A 19,330-nucleotide genomic window follows, 5' to 3' on the forward strand; every position below is an offset into this window, starting at 1 on the left:
GAAACTTAAAGGGTTAGAAACATGGAATTCGGTATTTGGACTTCTCACTTAAAATAATTAGATACGTATTTCAACGTTTTTTTGATATGTGGCCCAGAAGGGAAGAAAAAGGGCGAGAAGAAAATTAAGTGGAGATTACAATTATTGTATTAATATGTTCAATCCTTTAAGGTTAGAGACTTGAAATTTGGTATTTGCATTTCTCATTGAAAATAATTTAACATGTGTTTCAGTGTTTTTTGACGTTTTAGTAATGTGTGGGCTGGGGGGAAAGCCCGCATGTACTCGCACTGAAATTCGGTATGTCTCGGGATACCGGAATGTTATTACATACAATTTGATATTTGAACTGAGATTCGGTATGGTTTACGAGGTACGAGGTCATAGGCCGATCAAATGAGATATCAGAGGGTCTAAGGGCAAATCCCCAGACATTTCTTTTTAAATTGATTATGATTAGAGGCTTTAGTGGTGCGAGGACCTAGTAACGGGGGTCTAGTGGCGAAGCCCCCAACTAGCCGAGGTCTATTAAGTACATAAATGTATTTGCGTAATGACTGGAAATTGCATGTATGCCTGTGGACAAAATTGCATAAGTAGCCACGAGAAATGACAAGCCTTTAAGATAAAAATTTTAAAAAGCTACCAAAATGTACTCTTGAATGAGTTGTATATTATGTTTACGCAGGGGCGAATCCAAAACGGACTCCTGGAGGGGGCGGATGGATTCTTAGGGGGCGGTTGGGGATGCTAGCAGTGAAAAATTACTTAGATGATCTGAAATTGCCACAAATTACTACTAAAGTACACTGTTAATGGTGGCGCTGGGTAGAGGCGAACGATTTTTCGCCCTCCCCCTGCATCCGTCTATGCACTCAAAAAACGGTATTGTTATATTCAACCATAATTATGGTTGAATGTAACTATACAGTATTGTTAATATAGCGCCAGCAAGAATTATGACTGGGAGTACAATATTATATTGTTAAAAAAATTTAGCTGGGTCAACAATAATTATGGTTGTCCTAGACATATTTATGATATTAACAACTATGCCAATTATTGTACTTGCAACTATACAGCTGCTATATAGTTGGAAATACTATATGATATGGTCATCGGAACTATCCAAAAATGTATTGTGTTTGTCCCTACCATACAATATATGTTGTGACACCAACTTGTATAGTTGTTGTAACCATACTCGAAGCGCTAAAATAGTTGGTGTGACGTATCCTGATGCTTTCACAACTATACTTTATGGTCAGTATAAATATCTGCGTTGTTAGTAAAAATATATTGTTGTGCTGCACTTACCATAAATATTGTTGTCCAAGAAATGTGGTATTGTTATCGCAGCTATAGTTTTAGGCTGTCTGTACTATGCATATCATGTTAATAACTATACCAGTATTGCTAAGGCAACAATACTGGTATGGTTATGGCCATACTATTATTGTTGCCCTAACAATACTGGTATAGTTGCCCTAACGATACTGTTATGTTGTCTTAGCAATACGGGTGTAGTGAGTGCTGCCATACTGTGAGTGTTATACGCGCCGAAAAAACCTACGAACTTAATGCAATTTTTGCTAAGAAAATTATCAGACTTGGTAGACAGTGTTGTTTAATTTTGAAGACGGAAATATTTACGCATAGGCATATGTGGGTTCTGATATTTACTGTTGGATCGCTTCCCAGCAATAAAGACGAAACCAAACAACGCTGTCTACCAAGCCAATAATTTTCTCAGCCAAAATTGCATGAGGTCCGGAGTTTTTTTTTTTTCGACGGGTTTATATTGCATGGGATTGTTATTATGTAACATGTCTTAAGGAAGGATGTTGACACACACAACTATGCACAAGTATTAAACTAGTTTAATGATAGTTAGCATTTTAGATGCAATCTTGTGCAGCAGCTCTCAGACTACAACGGCACCAATATTGCATATAGGCAGATTGTATCTAAAATGGTAACGATCCATGGTGGTATATGTCGTCATCCTGTTTCTTAAATGTGTTACATAATAGCAATACAGTGCAATATAGGTAAAGTCCACAGTACGGCAACAGTCACTATAACAGCACTGGAATTGGCACAATGAACAGCAGTAGTAAAACTATACAGCAGCACCTGTAAGAATAATGTACAGACTACATGAGTTGATAGAATGCATACTTAATAATCTCATGAACCTTCCAACGTCACTTAAGCAACCGTTTTATTAATTTATTCCTATACGTTTCGATGATTTCTTTATCATCATCCGTGGCTCAATGGCAGAGCGCTCACTTCTAGAGCGAGGGGTTTCTGGTTTGATCACAGCTCACATGAAGTGGCCTTTTATTGGATAAACACTAGGTACGTGTCCTTTCTCGTGATTTCACCAATTCCTCAAACCTGATTCATTCCACCATGTCGTTCATTATCATCATCATAGTTTTCATTTGCCTGGAAGCATAATCGTGTGACGTTAAACAAAGAAGTGACTTTAATGAATATTTATATTCACGAATTCACATAATGGTAAATTTTTCAGTCGTTAGAAAGAAGAAACACTATTATATTTCATTAACAGAAACCACAACTAAGGATTTATAACTTGAATGAACCGCTTGAAGTGTATAACTTCGACGTCACACAATACGTGACTTCCTGTTTGCGTCCTCGTATATAGTATATACATTCCTAAACTATATGTAAAATTAGATGGCTTACGAGCAAATATTAAAGTTGAAAGTGCAACAGCGATTTTTAAACAAGAAAATCATTGTACAATAATATAATCGAACAACAGACTGAAAATTTAAAAATTTAAAAGTGGAAGCAACTGCTATTATAGTAATTCGAACTCAGAAAGCGTTTAGAATATGGACTCAGCATTTAAAAGAATTCATTCTTAACCTACGAATTATTTTGCTGTAAATGTGAACAGAGGGCCACGAACGCGGAAGTTCGTCAATCATTCAAATTCTTTACTGAACTGTTAAAATCAGTGTTTCTTTCTTAACAAAAAAGTGAAAAAATACCATTGTGAGAGACCTTAACACTTACTGACGATAAGAACTTGTCAAAATGTATATGATTAAATTAACACAAAACGTGCTTAATTGAAATTCAAAGAAAGCGTTTCAATATAAGCTATATAGTCAAGTTACACTTACCTTCTTATCTTCATTTTTTTTTTTTTTTTTTTGCACTCATGCTTTTTATTTTTGGTTAATAGCCCATTAAAAGACCCATACTACCTATAGTCTTCTTCATCCAAACTGGCGTGTGGCATCAGCCAATAAGCTCATAGTGTGCTGTTAGTAAGCCTTCAGGGAGGAATCTAATCATTCTTAATTGTCCACAAATACAAATAAAATCAATTATGAATGATTCCTCCCTGAAGGCTTAGTAACAGCACACTATGAGCTTATTGGCTGATGCCACACGCCAGTTTGGATGAAGAAGACTATAGGTAGTATGGGTCTTTATAGGGTGTTGTTACAAAGGGAATGGATGTTCAAGATCTTTTGTACATGATTGTACACTGGAAAACTTCTGGGATATCTATTCTCGTATAAATATAAATGTCCACATGCTGATATAATTATTTTTCCTTTCCTGTATCGTTACATTGAAAGAACAAACCCTTTAAATTATTGAGTATTATTATAGTGATTGTAGATAAGTATAATAGAGCTTTTAGATAATAATGGAAAAACTAACTTACTTTAGAACAGACTAATCCTTCTATAGGTACGAATTCAAGTACATTCGAGGGATAACAAAAGTATACGACTAGACCGGGAGACTTGGTTGTTCTCGGAGAGCTGGGTTCGAGTCTCGAACCAGTTATTTCATATTTTTCATTCTTTGAATATGATGGAATTTGCACTCTGCATGGTAAGTCAGAGACCCAGGTTGGATTCCTGTCATAATATGTTGTAAGATAACTCAGATTAAGCAAACAGGAACCCCCAGAGGAAGTTAACAGAAATCTCGTAGTAACGAAAATTAAAAAAAAAAATCGTCTCATATATATATATATATATATATATATATATATATATATATATATATATATATATATATATATATATCATACATAAAAGTACGCAAATATGAAGTTGTTAAGATACTTTGAATAAAAATTACTACGATCCATCAGAAGCTATTAAACAAAATGTCATGAGGAAACTTTGCCTTCAGTGTACATCAAAACAATAATTTGTTATTTATTGTAATTCCTAGTTCTTTTAGAATAGTAAGTAATGGCTAATGAATGCACAAAGCAGACTTTATCAGAATTCATTTAATTGTATTTATTTTTTCATAACCAACACAATATATTTTATATTAAATTACAACTTAATATAAGTAACGTATACATTATATATCCAAAATATATTTGTCTTGAAACAAAGTAATCTTTTTAATAAGGATTAACAAGTTATACTTCTTTTCTTTAACAAGTTATACTAGTAACAACACCATCCGTATATCAACAATACCACCATTCTTGTGCAAGTTAGCTTTAAATCGCCTAAATATCTTCTTCTCCGCTTTCGTTTTTTCCACAAGTTGTAACCTGTAGCAAATATCGACGGAGAAAAATACTGCTTTCGTGATTTTCTAAATATTAAGTCGCTTAGAAAACATCTCCAGAAACACGAACAGCCTAACAGGTGTTTACTGCAAATGTTTCTCACCATAACCTCGTTGAAAGTGTTCCAAAACCCGTTGCTTCAGCTGTGACTTATGAATTGGTGTACACGTTGTTCCAAATTTTAATGTAGAAACTTATGAAGGATCAACCAATGATCAGCCTTTCCAAGATTTGATGTAGAAGTTTATGAAAGAACAGTTGGAAAAGACGTTATGCAAGTTTTATTCTTTTTAAAACCAAACTTGAATAGCAGGCCAGATATACAAGAGTGCATGATCAGAATATTGTCGATTACATAAGGAACCTGTTGGTTGTGGATAGATGGATATTCTGAAGGAAAATGTATTACAAAAATTGTAGCCTTTACATTTACCCTTTGAGAATATTCTCATCTTCTATGTCCTTCCACTCAGGCACCAACTCATCTATAGCCTGAAACCAAATATACTCAATAAGAAATTGTCCATAAATTGTAAAGGAAGTCAAAACCAATCTTAAAGCTACAAACTCACTCACTCACTCACACACACACACACACACACATATATATATATATAATGTAAGATGTCTCGAAAGTCCCCTGACATAGGGTAACACTATTATTATCAGAGTTTTAACAAAACGTAAGAGGGAAAACTATTTCCAAATATGATATTTTCAATCTACAGTGAAAAGATCTTTTAAATGGGACGAGCCGTTTGGGCTGTACACTCTTTATGCACCCAATGTTAAACGAAACTTCAACGTTGCCATTTACCTGGACCCACAACATAAGTGAATGAAGTTACTGTCTTTTACGCTAACATGTCGACGGAGAGACAACCTTTCAAACAGTAAATTCATTCACTTATGTTGTGGGTCTAGGTTAATGCCAACGTTGCATTTTCGTTTAACATTGGGCGCATGAAGAGTGTACAGCCAAAACGGCTCGTCCAATTAAAAAAAAAAAAAAAAAAAAAATCCTTCACTTTAGAGTGAAAACATCATATTTGTAGATGTTTTTTACTCTTACATTTTGTTGTAACTCTGATAATAACAGTGTTACCCTATGTCAGGGGACTTTTGAGACACCATATATATATATATATATAAAAAGTGTTAATGAACAGGTGACTCCTCACATGAAAGTAAGTGTGGTCGAAAGAGCATAGTTTCGGAGTTATAAGCTACCTAAAACGCGAAAAAATTAACTTCAAAGTTCCGCAGCTCCACTCCTATGGAGCATATTTCAATTGGATGCAAACCAACAATACTACAATATAGCAAACATGAAAAAGTAACAAAATTTGAAGGTTTTCACAATCCGAATATCTGTTTCAGAATCTTCCGGTACTTGTGCGACAATTTTTAGAGAAGCAGTTTGGGACTAGTTAAAATTTTATGAGTACTCCCAAACTGTCTGTCTAAAAATCGTTATGCAACTGGAGAATTCTCAAAAATGGATATTTGGATAGGGCACATACTAATGGAGCTATGGACCTTTAAAATTAATCTGGTCACTTCTTCGGCAGTCTTAACTCCGAAACTATGCACTTTTAACCGCAGATTCATTTTTTTTAATTATAATGTGAGGAATCACTTGTTACAGTTTGTGGTCTAGTTCATTCACACGCTGTACAATGTACTGTATATATATATATATATATATATATATATATATATATATATATATATATATATATATATATATATGGTGCGTCATTTATAAACTCCAATGATTACAACGGGAAGACCAAAAGAGAGGAAGAGGAGCGAAACTTCGTAGGATGCAAGTAGGGGGAGGGGGACACATTAATCTGTATTAGGCATCAACATCCAGTGAACAGTGATGTCAACCCCATATAAAATTAGTTTTTTTTAAATAACACCACATTAGGTTATTACAAATTTAAAATCTGCATTTAAAGAGAAAACAAACAATGCCAAACTTATTGTTCAATGTTGCAAACCAACAATACTACAATATAGCAAACATGAAAAAGTAACAAAATTTGAAGGTTTTCACAATAGTAATAACGCAAATAAGACAGACGGGGCAAGGCATATCGAATGTACCTTTTGGTAAAATACTACCATGAAGATTTGACGTATTTCGAAGAGATAGGAACAAACTTATAACAAACTGAAAATTTGACTTTTCAAAGGCTTTATTTTGGAAAGTTTAATATGTAACTATCACATTTAATTACGTACATTGCTTTCGAAAAACATTAAAACCATAATAACTTTATTGTTCTTTGATATCTCAAACCGTTCGAGAGATAATTTTCGAGAACAACATTTTGAAAAAGTTCAATTTTTAATTTGTTACAATTTTGTACGTATCAATATATCAAGTATTGAGTGTACTGTTTGACACTAAGGTACATTCGATAAGCTTGCCTCGTATCATTTCTATTGTAGAAGCCTTCCAAGTTTTTTCTTCTTTCCATGAAAATGAAATCTTAAGTTTTACGTCCCACGTTTATGCCAGTTAGGCTAAAGGAGATGGTGATGATGAGAAATGAATGAAATGGTGGAATGAAGAAAGTGGGAGGAAACGGGAGAACCCCGAGAAAACCTATGAGTACGATGTTTGTCCACCACAAAGTCCACACGGCGCGAGGTGGGATCGAACCAGGGACCCTAAGCACCGGAGGTGAACGCTCTACCACTGAGCAACCGCGCCCTCTTTTTTCTTTTCATGTTTGGGAAACTAGGGTTGTTAGTTTCCACCACTGAACATCAATTGTGGTATTGTTTGTTTTCTCTTTAAGCGTAGATTTGCAATTTGTAATAAGATAGTATGCAATTTGCTTTCTGAAAAACCTAACTTTATATTACACTAGCAAGACTGTTCTCCGGGTGTTGATGCTTAATATGTGTGTACCCTTATCTTCTAGTTGCTTTGTCACAGTTTCGCTTCTCTCACTTTTTTGGTTTTCCGTTTTAAGGTTGAATATTATAAATGACTCACCGTATATATAAACTAGCAATTAAAAAAGTAACTGTGCAATTGTAATTAGTAATATTAGATTTGTTCTTGCTGTTATTTATAATTCGTGACAAACTACACAATTTATGAATAGTGTCTTATAATTTCTTAAATTACCTATTGATGGGATATATTGTATGTACAAACAAGTAGTACTGCCACGTGTACACCACGTGAAGGAGTTTGGTTTGTATGCTATAATATTTTTTTTCAATATTACAATCGAAAATTATTGTAATTTCTACCTCTCCTTTTCTTCGTATATATTAGAAATAGAAAATACTATTGAGACGCTAAATTTATTGCAGAAAACCGCTTCCTGCCATCTATTACCGTTTCAATTCTATAGCGATCAACGTTAAAACCGGAAGTGGTTGGTCTTTGCAACTTCCGGTTTGAATACGGTTTCAAGATAAAAAATGGGTTCTTATTCTTGCAATACTAAATTGATTGTGTAAAGCTGCTTCTCGATATACCTAAGTGTTTGCTCTACGTAGATTAATATTAAAACCGGAAGTAGTAAATTTCCCCCACCTCCGGTTATAGTAAGGAAGTACAGTTAAGGATGCTATATTTTAGATATTAAAATACTCGCCTCCTAGTGTTAATAACTTCACCGATATTTCGTAATCACTATCAGGACTCCTTCAACGGGGCTGTGGCTCGTTATTATGAATATAAGACCACATGGTCCGTTTCTTAGAACAGTAAAATAAAAGTTTTTTCCAAGTTTTATATCAAATAAGGAGTGAATAATTGGTTTGTACACGCCAGTAATATAACTATGTACATTTATTGAAATAAAAATATTAACTCATTACTTATACTATTTCTTATTGATAAAATTAGATGATACCATCTCATCCTTATCCAAATTCCCTTTATCTGTGTTAAACCTGGAATTTTTTGTTCAGATGAAGCAGAATACATTCTCCCACTTCTTACTTTTCAAGGCCTGGAAACTAGCTAATTATACAAATTTGTAATTTCATAAATGAAAGTAAATATTATTATTTTTACCTTTACGTGAAAAAAGGAGAATCTTTGTTGGCTTTCGTATTTTATGAGTCTCCACGTTCCAGCTGTGTCTTTCTTCCTCGCAGTTGATGTTACTACAGGAAAATGTCTTCTCAATAAAGTAAAAAGGACTGTGCTTCTTGTATCTGGAAGAAAAGAATAAGCATTCAGCATCCCTTTCAAACTTAAGAAAATAAACTGTGAAACATTCATTATCGTTCTCTTTTAGTATAAGGCATCACCTTGGAAATACTTGTTACGTTACATAATCAAATTTACAGCCACTGTGTCACTATTTTAAACCATAAGTTACTCGGTAGTATGTGTTATCATGCTAATAAAAAAAAAGCGAAGACTTCCCACGAATAAACTTTATTTCCAAGGCATATTCACAAGTAGTAAGACACTGTAAACATATATTTTGAACATATGTCACCATGCTCGTCAAGGCAATTATTCCAGGGGTACAAAGCATGGTAACTACATTAAAAAAAAAAAAAAAAAAAAAAAAAAAAAAAAAAAAAAAAAAAAACACCTGGGTCAAGTCACTGAAGCAATGTCACGATTGCCTGCTCCATTTCCGAGACAAAGCATGCTCTTCTGACCCTAAAAGGCCCAGTTATTTTCCATTTTAAACTAGAACTATGACAGTTTAACACTGCTCAGCTAAAAAGGATTGACTCGTAACTTGTTTTGTAATCAATAATAAGTCAATGACCTATAAAACATGTCCTGAGGTCTTGTATTTACTTTCTTAGCAGTTGAGTTACCATGAGAAAAGTGCTACCTTGAACTACTGTAACTGAGCTTCTCCCGCTGAAGGTACTACCTTGAGAAACTATGGTGGAAAATAGCAAACTCTATACCAAAAATGTACATACTTGCAAATCCACGCTATTAGATACATTCTAAATAAAAATTACATACTGCTCTTGGAATAATAAACATTTCTGACCAGTGTATATACACTTATTTATTAAAAACTAAATTAACTTAACGTTGTCTTCATCAAACACTAACTGAAAGAGATATTCAGAGCATAGACATTTATATTATAGAAACTGTTACATTGTATTTTAGTTTTAATAAATAAGTGTATATACTCTGGTCAGAAGTGTTAATTATTCATTGAGTTCCAGAATCACGAAGGATAGAGATACTGCTCTTGATGGCGCAAAGTGTAGTTTTTTTTTTTTTTTTTAATTATTTTGATATTTCAAAAGAAATGAAATCTGAGTTTTACGTTCCATGGAACTGCGTATAGGCTAAAGCAGAAATCGATTATGGAAATGAATGAAAAAAATGAAATGAAATCTTTGAGTTTTACGTCCCACGGTTATGCCGGTTAGGCTAAAGGAGACGGTGATGATGAGTAATGAATGAAATGGTGGAATGAAGAAAGTGGGAGGAAACGGGAGAACCCCGAGAAAACCCACGCACACGGTGTTTGTCCACCACAAAGTTCACTTGGCGGGGGCTGGGATCGAACCCGGGACCCCAAGCACCAGAGGTGAACGCTCTACCACTGAGCCACCGCGGCCCCCCTGGAAATGAATGAAGAGGAGGAATGAAGAAAGTGGAGGGAAATAGAATAACCCCGAGAAAACCTCTTCACACAGTGTTAGTCCACCACAATTTTCAATAGGCGCGTACTGGTATCGGAACAACGGCCCCACGCACCACAGATGAACGCTCTAATACTGATCAACCGTAGTCCCTTTTTGATATTTTAAGAATGTCTTATAACAAGAAAGAAGAAAACAAGAAAAGCAGCAGCGACAGAAAGCTATTTACGAAGATACCAAAGAGGGTGGAAATAATTTCAAATAAAACTAAACTGATGTGACTTTCTTCAAGATAGACTGCAGCTTAGTATAAAGAGAAACAAACTTTGTCCTAGGCTTTTGAGTAGGAGATGAAGAAATCGAACCTTCTATCGATAAATAACATTAAATTCAAATAAGCCACAATAAAAGAAACAACTGAGCAATGGTAGTTCTCGAGGAAAGTCACAATGTTAAAAATAAACGTTTTATTGGTATAAACTAAGGAAGTTGATCGACATTTCATTGTTAGCGTATTATACAAAGATTAGTAAGATACATTAAGTTTTCTTCTATTAGACGGTAGTGATAAAATGGCAATTCTTTCCGATGTGACTTTCCTCAAGAGATGATATGGATATCTAAAGATAAACGTGGAATATTTCAGTCACACCTCACAAATGCCGGAATGGAATCTTCTGTACAGCCAGTGAATATTCTATATTCTCTACACTTCGACTTACCCAAATGACGCAGCACAGAATATAATATTAACAATAGTAATTAACACTATTGTATCAAACACACTGAAATAAATCAATTTGTATTCCTGCAATTCTGCTATTACAACAATATATTACATTTATTTGCTGAAAACGAAGCAAAGGCAAACACATTCTCCTTATGGGGAAAAAATATCAACACTAACCTGAATTAAGATTTTCTCTTTTCAGTACTGTTGTTAAATATAGTGTCTCTGGCAAACTTCTAGGTTTCTTTACCAAAATTTCCTCCACTTTTGTGTTCAGGTTTAGCCACTTCTCTAAGAGACGTAATACTTTGTATTTATGTGTGAAATCAATCTCAATCTATCAGAAAAATGAAGGAGTAAATACATATGTTTATTTCAAGAACCATTATTTTTCGTAGCAAAATATTTAAATTTCAGTGGGCTAGGTAACAAATAGGCTTCGAATAGTTATGCATTTTCCATGTTTCTTATGCAAATGCATATTTATCGTATTTTACGAGACTGCATATTTTATAGCATCTGTTTTTTCTTCCAATGCACATTCAATGGTATCTGCTGCAAAGACCATAATTTGTAAGTGAACATGGAAATATAACTCATTTATCGATGATTTTTTTTAACAAAATTGCCCCTGCTAGGACGGAAATTCTATTTTTGCACAGATTTTCTATCTTGTTGAGTGATCAGAAATCTGCTACGAAATGTCACTGACCAAATAAATTCCTTGAAATGGAATCCAGTTGAAACAGGGGTCACCTTTATCTATTGATGATAACACTCCAGCAGTTTTGAAGAGACAAGTAAGCTGGTTATGTGTTATCTATGATTGCAGTTCGGCATACCAAACAGAAAAGAGGACATATTTGCATGCATATTTTGAGGTTTTTAGTGCATGACTATCCGAAGCCTTGTAATAAAACATTTTGTATTATGTATTACTAATCTAACATTTTTCCACATCTTTTCTTTCAATATCCCTGTTCTGCGCCTAAACAGTTTTTAAAATATTATACAACCTTTTTAATTTTGCACTCTAATCACGCATAGAGCCGGATTTTATGAGGAAAACGGAAATGTTAGCTTTTTTGACTATTATATGTTTTCCTTATTCAAGTACGACCTTCATTTTCCTGTACTAAATTGTGAAACGAAAGAAGTACCTTTAGAACATACACTACTTTTTAATCCTAAGTACCTTTACAACATACACTACTTTCGAATCCTATTCCGTCTGCCGCTGGTTGTCTTTATTGGCTATTGAACCGGTGTCTTAGTATACTAGAGCCGCTACCTCTCTGGCTCCGACAGTTCTGCACGTGGCCAAAACAATGTTGCCAATTTGTCGTGGGTTTAACCGTATACAGGTACACTAAGAATAAACAGAAAAAGCAAGCGAATTTAATCGAAATGAATTGCTTAAGAAATCCTGAATTTTCATGGCTTTTTTAAACTTTCCGTGTAAGAAAACTATACAAAAGTTTTTTTTTTTTTTTTTTTTTTGCCTGGAGTAACCAAAACTGCAGGAGAATTAAGTTCTTCGGAACATTTTTAGTTTGTTATGTTCTAAACAGTGGATGTTCCCACACGCAAGACATCAGCAACTCTGTTCACCACACTGGTCACAGGAAGAAGAGGACCTCCATTATCGCGCTAGTTCTCGAAATATTCACGAAGTCTGCATATAAATTCTCGGTTTTGTCCTTTATACACTCCTATTTTCTTTGGCTTCGGTTCTGAAGAACTAACCATTGTCACCAATTAAATACAACAATATTCTTAAGAGCACACCCAAAACGGAAAGGAAACAACTCAAAGTTGCAATAATCGAATACAATCTCAAAGTACTTTTCACTCAACTATGCACAAACGAAAGGAAGAAGAAAGAGTGGCAACAACGTCTGCTTTCCGTGTCAACGCGGTGACAGCTCGGTCACTCATTGGGCCTTGTAGGGGGGGGGGGGAGTGTCAGTGTAGTATAAACCCTCGATTTCTTTTTCGCATAGCCGTCAGAGCCAGGGATACAGCGGCTACAGTATAGTGGCCAGCATGTGCAAGTTGTGCAATATTCGTTGCCTAACCAATATCAAGTTCCTGCAAAACTTGTCATGTGTAGTACGGATTCAAGAAATTCAAAAAGGCAGACAAAAAAGCATTATCTCCAATCAAGAAATACTTTATTATCAATTTCAGATACTTTATTAAATTCTAATATAAGTTTATTACTCAATGTTAGAGCCATTAACGGCCATGTACATAACGTTATTTTAACAGTAGTAGCATTCGAAAATGTAAAACTATGCAATATTAGGAGTTATACCGCTGAACACTAGTTCACCGATTAAATTACACATGAAAATGAAATCATTAAGCTTTACATCGCATGGTTATGCCAGTTAGGTTAAAGGACACTACGATGATGAGAAATGAATGGAATGATGGGAAGAATAGTGGGAGGAAACGGGAGAACCATGAGAAAACCCACACATGGTGCTTCTCCACCACAAAGTTCACATGGTGCGAGTTGGGACCGAACCAGGGACTCAATGCACCAGAAGTGAATGCTCTATTACTGATCAACGGTAGCCCTTTTGATATTTTAAGAATGTCCTTTAACAAGAAAGAAAAAAACAAGAAAATGAAATGAAATCTTTGAGTTTTACGTCCCGCGGTTATGCCGGTTAGGCTAAAGGAGACGGTGGTGATGAGAGATGAATGAAATGGTGGAATGAAGAAAGTGGGAGGAAACGGGAGAACCCCGAGAAAACCCACGAGCACGGTGTTTGTCCACGACAAAGTTCACTTGGCGGGGGCTGGGATCGAACCCGGGACCCCAAGCACCAGAGGTGAACGCCCTACCACTGAGCCACCGCGCCCAAAAAAAAAAAAAAAAAAGTGACGAGAGAAAATTACGTACAAAGATACCACACAGGGTCGAAATAATTTCAAATAAAACTAAACTGATGTGTCCTTAGTATAAAGAAAAACAAACTTTTTCCCAGGCTTCTGAGTAGGAGGTAAAGAAATCGAACTTTCTATCGATAAATAACATTAAATTCAAATAAGCTACAATAAAAGAAACAATTGAGCATTGGTTGTTCTCGAGGGAAGTCAGAATATTAAAAATAAACGTTTCATTGGCATAAGCTAAGGAAGTTGATACACAATTCATTGTTAATGTATTATACTAAGACTAGTACGGTACATTAAGTTTTAATCTATTGGACGGTGGTGATAAAATGGCAATTCCTTCCGATGCGACTTCGCTCAAGAGCGGCCACTGGAGTTTTAAATTCCTCTTGTACATGTAAAAAATGAAAAGAAATCTTTAAGTTTAACGTCCCACGATTATGCCGGTTAGGCTAAAGGAGACGGTGATAATGAGAAATGAGTGGATAGGGTGGAATGAAGAAAGTGGGAGGAAACGGGAGAACCCCGAGAAAACCCACGAGCACGGTGTGTCCACCACAAAGTCCACATGGCGCGAGCTGGGATCGAACCAGGGACCCCAAGCACCGGAGGTGAACGCTCTACCACTGAGCCAGCGCGCCCCCTCTTGTACATGTAAGTTCACGATCCTCGTTTATTTGTATACCTACCATCGCTGACGCGCCTGCTCCCTACGGATACACCCGTCTCAACTGCTCGAATATCCCTCTACCCTTCTGCCCTGAATCGGTTAAATAGAGGTCGTGCTTTTTAGTGGCCACCTAGCACAATTTGGTTCATCTTTTATTTACGGAAGTTTTTTTATGTCCTACTATATTTATACATGTCCTACTATATTTATACTGAGCCTTCCTCAAGTCATCTGCATTCAGGGGTATAGGCAGAAGTTTTATCTTGGAGGGGCCCATCGCTTTTTAAGCGGGAGCAGCTACAATGTACAAAGCCAAAAAAAAAAAAAAGTGTTACAGGTAGTGATTTGAAACCTGAAGAAACAGGAAAATTTGGTTTCCGTCCACAAAAATAAAACACTGCTCATTTATTTATTTGCTTTTATCACCATAAATATTATGTACAAGTTAGTTTTAATTATGCGTAACCAAGAACTACTGCCAGGACCAAACGTTATACCTTTGTGCATAACTATTTCAATTTAGGCTCTTTTACACAGAATCTATCTACAGAAGACGGGAGGGTTCTAGAACGCATGTTCCCCTATATGGATTAGTAGCTAGATTGATTCCTTTCTGTACACCAAAGTTTGATGTTTAATCCACATAGTATTGACGAACGAGCGTTAGCGTGTGAAGGCGGGTTAGATCCCCGCTGTGGCACGTTCTTTTCTGTCTTTATTATAGCTAAATGAGAGCGAGGACCTGTGTTCTAGAATCTTGCCCATAAACTGATTTTTTTTTTATATTTCACTTAATTTCCTGACAAAAATATTTATTCATTATTCGTGACCAAAATAAAAACACCATAATTATTTTACTAACAGTTATATCTCGCTTCCTGTTTTACATCAAGTTGCGCAAAAAAAAAAAAAAAAAAAAAAAAAACCGAATGAGATCCGAACTGAGAAACGGAATAAAAACATAGTTTTTCACCAAATTTTCCAGTTGATTAAAATGTATTCTTAACCACTAGTTACAGCATATAAAAAATATAATGTACTTACAAATCAGTTTAGCACCATTATTTAGGCCTAATGGTAGTATTTACAGTAGCTTTTTAAAATGGTGATATTTTTCCATCAGTAAGAATCGGTAAACTTTGTTATTTTTAAATGACTGAAACGAAGTAATCTAATGGCAATGTTTTAAAAGTTTGGTATTTGGATGCTCAGGAAATCATCTGGGGGACTGGCCCCGACGGAACTCCTATGACTACACCCTTGCTGCATGCACTATCTAGTAAGCTCCTCATTTAGTGCATGCTCTGTTAAAAGAAATACAAAACTTTATTCTGACCTGAAAATGTAAGAAATGTGTCAAAATTTGGTAGAACCGTGTGCTCGAGTAATGCTGAGTATCAAGTTTTCTTTTATTAGACACTAGTAATAAAATGGTAATCCTTTCCGGTGTGACTTCCCTCAAGAACCGCCACTGGAGCTTTAATCCCTCCTGCACTCTGGTGATGAGACGGGGTCCTGAAAATTAACGTGGACTCATTGTTCATAGTTTCAGTGAAATTTTCCTAATCTAGGAAAATTTCAAAAGTAAATTTAGCGAAAAGGGAAATTTTATGATAAAACGTCAAAATCTACGGAAATTCTCGCACTGACTTATTAAACAATATAAATGTTTAGTTGTTGACTTGAGTTTATCGTCCCTTTGCGTAGCGAGGCTATATGAGACGGGACCTACTGATTAACGGGGAAGGTTCTAGATTACTGGTCCCCCATGTAGGTTAGTAGCTGGGTTGGTTTCTTTCTCTACTAAAGTTTACACATTTAATCTACACAGTATTGCCGAGCGAGCGTTAGCGAGTGAAGGCGGGTTAGAGCCCCGCAGGGTACGTTGTTTTCTGTCTTTATTATTGCTCAATGGGAAGGGGGACCAGTAATCTAGAACGTTGCCGATTAACGTGGAATCCGAACCACATGAGCTCCCGCCGGGAATCGAACCCGGGTCTCCCACGCCAAAGGCACGTACGAAAACAGTTTAGCCAAGAAGGAGCTCAATATAAATGTTCCATTTTATCTTTGTTCTTCAGAAATAAACCAATACAATAGCCAGAGTTTAGTGTGTACTCAAAGTAGCATAATTTGCGTCAATTGATGACTGGATGTTTTTTTTCTTTTTTGTTTAAAAAAGTTAGAAACGAAAAGGAAATGAATAAAATAAATGTAGTTCATACTTCCTTCAATATATTGTCTAACTAAATTAATCTTACAACATACCGTGCATCATAGGAATTAAACACTCAACAAACTAGGGAAAGAGCGCTTCATGGCTAACGGTTAGCGTATTCGCCCTTGGCGTGGGAGACCTGGGATCGATTTCCGGCGCATGCTGATGTGGTTCCATGTTAATGAGTAGGTCCACGTCTCATATAACCTCGCTGCTAAACGGGACGTTAAACTTAAAATCAACTCAATCCACAAACTAGGGAAAATTTGACACGAAAAGGGAAAATTCTGTTTCAGCCAAGGAAAATTTTCTTAAGAGAACCTACGAACACTATGTGGGATACGAACTATGTGAGCTCCAACCTGAGTTACCCACAAAAAAAGTTACATACGCTAAACACACACCCACGAAGGAACATTTTGAGTTCCTTGGGGCATTACTCGAGCAGACAGTTCTACCAAATTTTCACACATTTCTTACATCTTCAGGTTAGGTTAGAGGTTTGTGTTTCTTTTAGCAGAGAATGCACTAAATGAGTAGCTCCATTACTACTTGCAGACTCACTTACGGTGTCTGACTGTAAATAGTGTGGATGTATCGCATAAAAACTAAAGTGCATAAACCATGAACCAAAAACCAGGCGCTCACTAAAAACCAAGAATGTTATCTAACCGAGTCAGAGCAGGAGCGCAGCACCAGGCCCGACGGTAGCGAAGGGTGCGTCAGCGAATGGGGTATACGCATAAACGAAGGTAGTAGAAGAGCACACTTACACATACAAAACTTACACTATCACTCAAAATTCAACTCAATACGCTGTACACTAATAGTAATTACTTCTATTCACACTCTCATTCCTTTATGAAAAATATTTCACACTGTATTTTACATATGAATTTTCTATTTGGTATAGGGCTAACCCGTTTGCTCGAGCAATCCTTTCACTGGGGCTATATAGCTAGAATAACCCGGATTCTACGTAGAGTCGCTCGAACGTGAGATTCTTAGCTCGAACCTGTAGTCTTCCCGTACCCGTCTCACAGCAACATTTAGGCAAGAGCCCAGATATCTACATTTAGTTATAATAATAGAAGATAACATGCCCTGAGAAGTTTTAACCTGCCTTCACTCGCTATCGCTCGCTCAGCAATACCATGTGAATTGAGTATTGATAAAGGTAACTCTTTACTTTGGGCAAGACAGTGATATACTGTCAGTACATACTATTGCCAAGCGAGCGTCAGCGAATGAAGGCGTGTTAGCGCCCCGCTGGGCACGTTGTTTTACATCTTTCCTTCTTGGAAACTGTAATTATAATTGCGGGAACCGGTTCAGATTCATTGCTTATTGTCACTGCCTTGCCCAAAGTAAAGACTTGCCCTGATAAAGAAAGGAGCCAAACTGGATACTAACCTGCCATGGGGGTGAGCATTCTATAACCTTCCCCAATATTTATTCTGTGAAATTTACTTCGTATCGTATAATGAGTTGCTATAGTAACATTTTCCAACTTTTATCTCCTAATATGCAATTACCCAAAAGCCCAACCTTCATCACAAATTTTCCTGTCAGTTAACTCTAAATGCATCCCTGAACCTTTATTCCATTATATAACTTAGGCAGATGTTGAGGCTGGAAATGGTAAAAACCTATGCCTGCTCCGTTCATTATAGGGTGCACAATACAGCTTCCCCACTAAGAAACACTTTCTAAAGCACTAAGAGTGTACTTGGCACATGAATATAAGTATGTTCTCCTAAAACAGGAGAGTACGACAAGCTGTACTTTAATATACGGCTGAGATAATATGAATTATTTTCACTGTTTTAGAAATTGAATTACTCCATTACATAAAACTCTATCATAATTTCGTTTAAGTTGTAAAATATTAAACCTACCTTTAAATAAATCTATCATATCTTCGAGTTCCTATTTCGCAGGAAATTAGCTCTCGAAAACGAAAAACAAACTCTCTTCATAAACACTTATACGAAAAAATAAATAAAAATGGCGGACGAAGTTTATGCTGATTCTAATGTGATTGTGCGCATGCGTAAACATGGAATAGCTGAAACAACTATACTTTTCTTTTAATGGAACTATAAAGATGATCCTTATGACAATAAAATCGTTAACTATATAATATTTTTCATACAGCACATATGAAATTTCTCGTATCATTCTGGTAACATAGCAAATAAGATTAATATTTTTTATGTCACCACAATTATATTTCCAACGACAATGCCAATTTTAACTATATTTTTATGGTTCTCAAAACCTTACTCGTTTTTAGAGTGTGTGTTTACATGAATGATATAGCTCCTTATACAACCTATGCAGAGTTAATAGTAGTGGATTACTAATTACAAAGATACGTGTTACTGCTCGAGGCTCCATATAGTATTTTGTATACACATACAGTACATTAATACATTGATTTTGATACATTAATTGCCATTTAGAACTTCATCTCTACTACAATTCTTAATTCTAACTGGAGTGGTACGGCCACAGAGAAACGTATTTTTAAAGAAAGAAAAAAATCTCATCAAGAGCAAGAAAAGGAAGTTGCTCCTTAATTTGATTTGA

General features: G+C 35.7%; 1 long non-coding RNA gene across 3 annotated transcripts; it reads right to left on the reverse strand.

Annotated features, from left to right (window-relative positions):
* Positions 1-4,274: 4,274 nt before the first annotated feature.
* On the reverse strand, positions 4,275-18,825 carry LOC145693470 (uncharacterized). 3 transcript variants are annotated; one of them, XR_014132787.1, is made up of 4 exons: positions 18,637-18,825; positions 11,121-11,280; positions 8,652-8,794; positions 4,275-5,089 (listed from the first exon to the last, which is right to left on the reverse strand). It is a non-coding gene; the product is annotated as an uncharacterized LOC145693470 (long non-coding RNA). The 3 variants fall into 3 exon arrangements; XR_014132788.1 differs by lacking the exon at positions 18,637-18,825 and adding an exon at positions 15,565-16,582; XR_014132786.1 differs by lacking the exon at positions 11,121-11,280 and having other exon boundaries at positions 18,637-18,822.
* Between the last annotated feature and the right edge of the window lie 505 nt (positions 18,826-19,330).

Source organism: Thermobia domestica, chromosome 8, assembly GCF_964235325.1.
Source record: "Thermobia domestica chromosome 8, izTheDome1.hap1.1, whole genome shotgun sequence".
NCBI lineage: Eukaryota > Metazoa > Arthropoda > Insecta > Zygentoma > Lepismatidae > Thermobia > Thermobia domestica.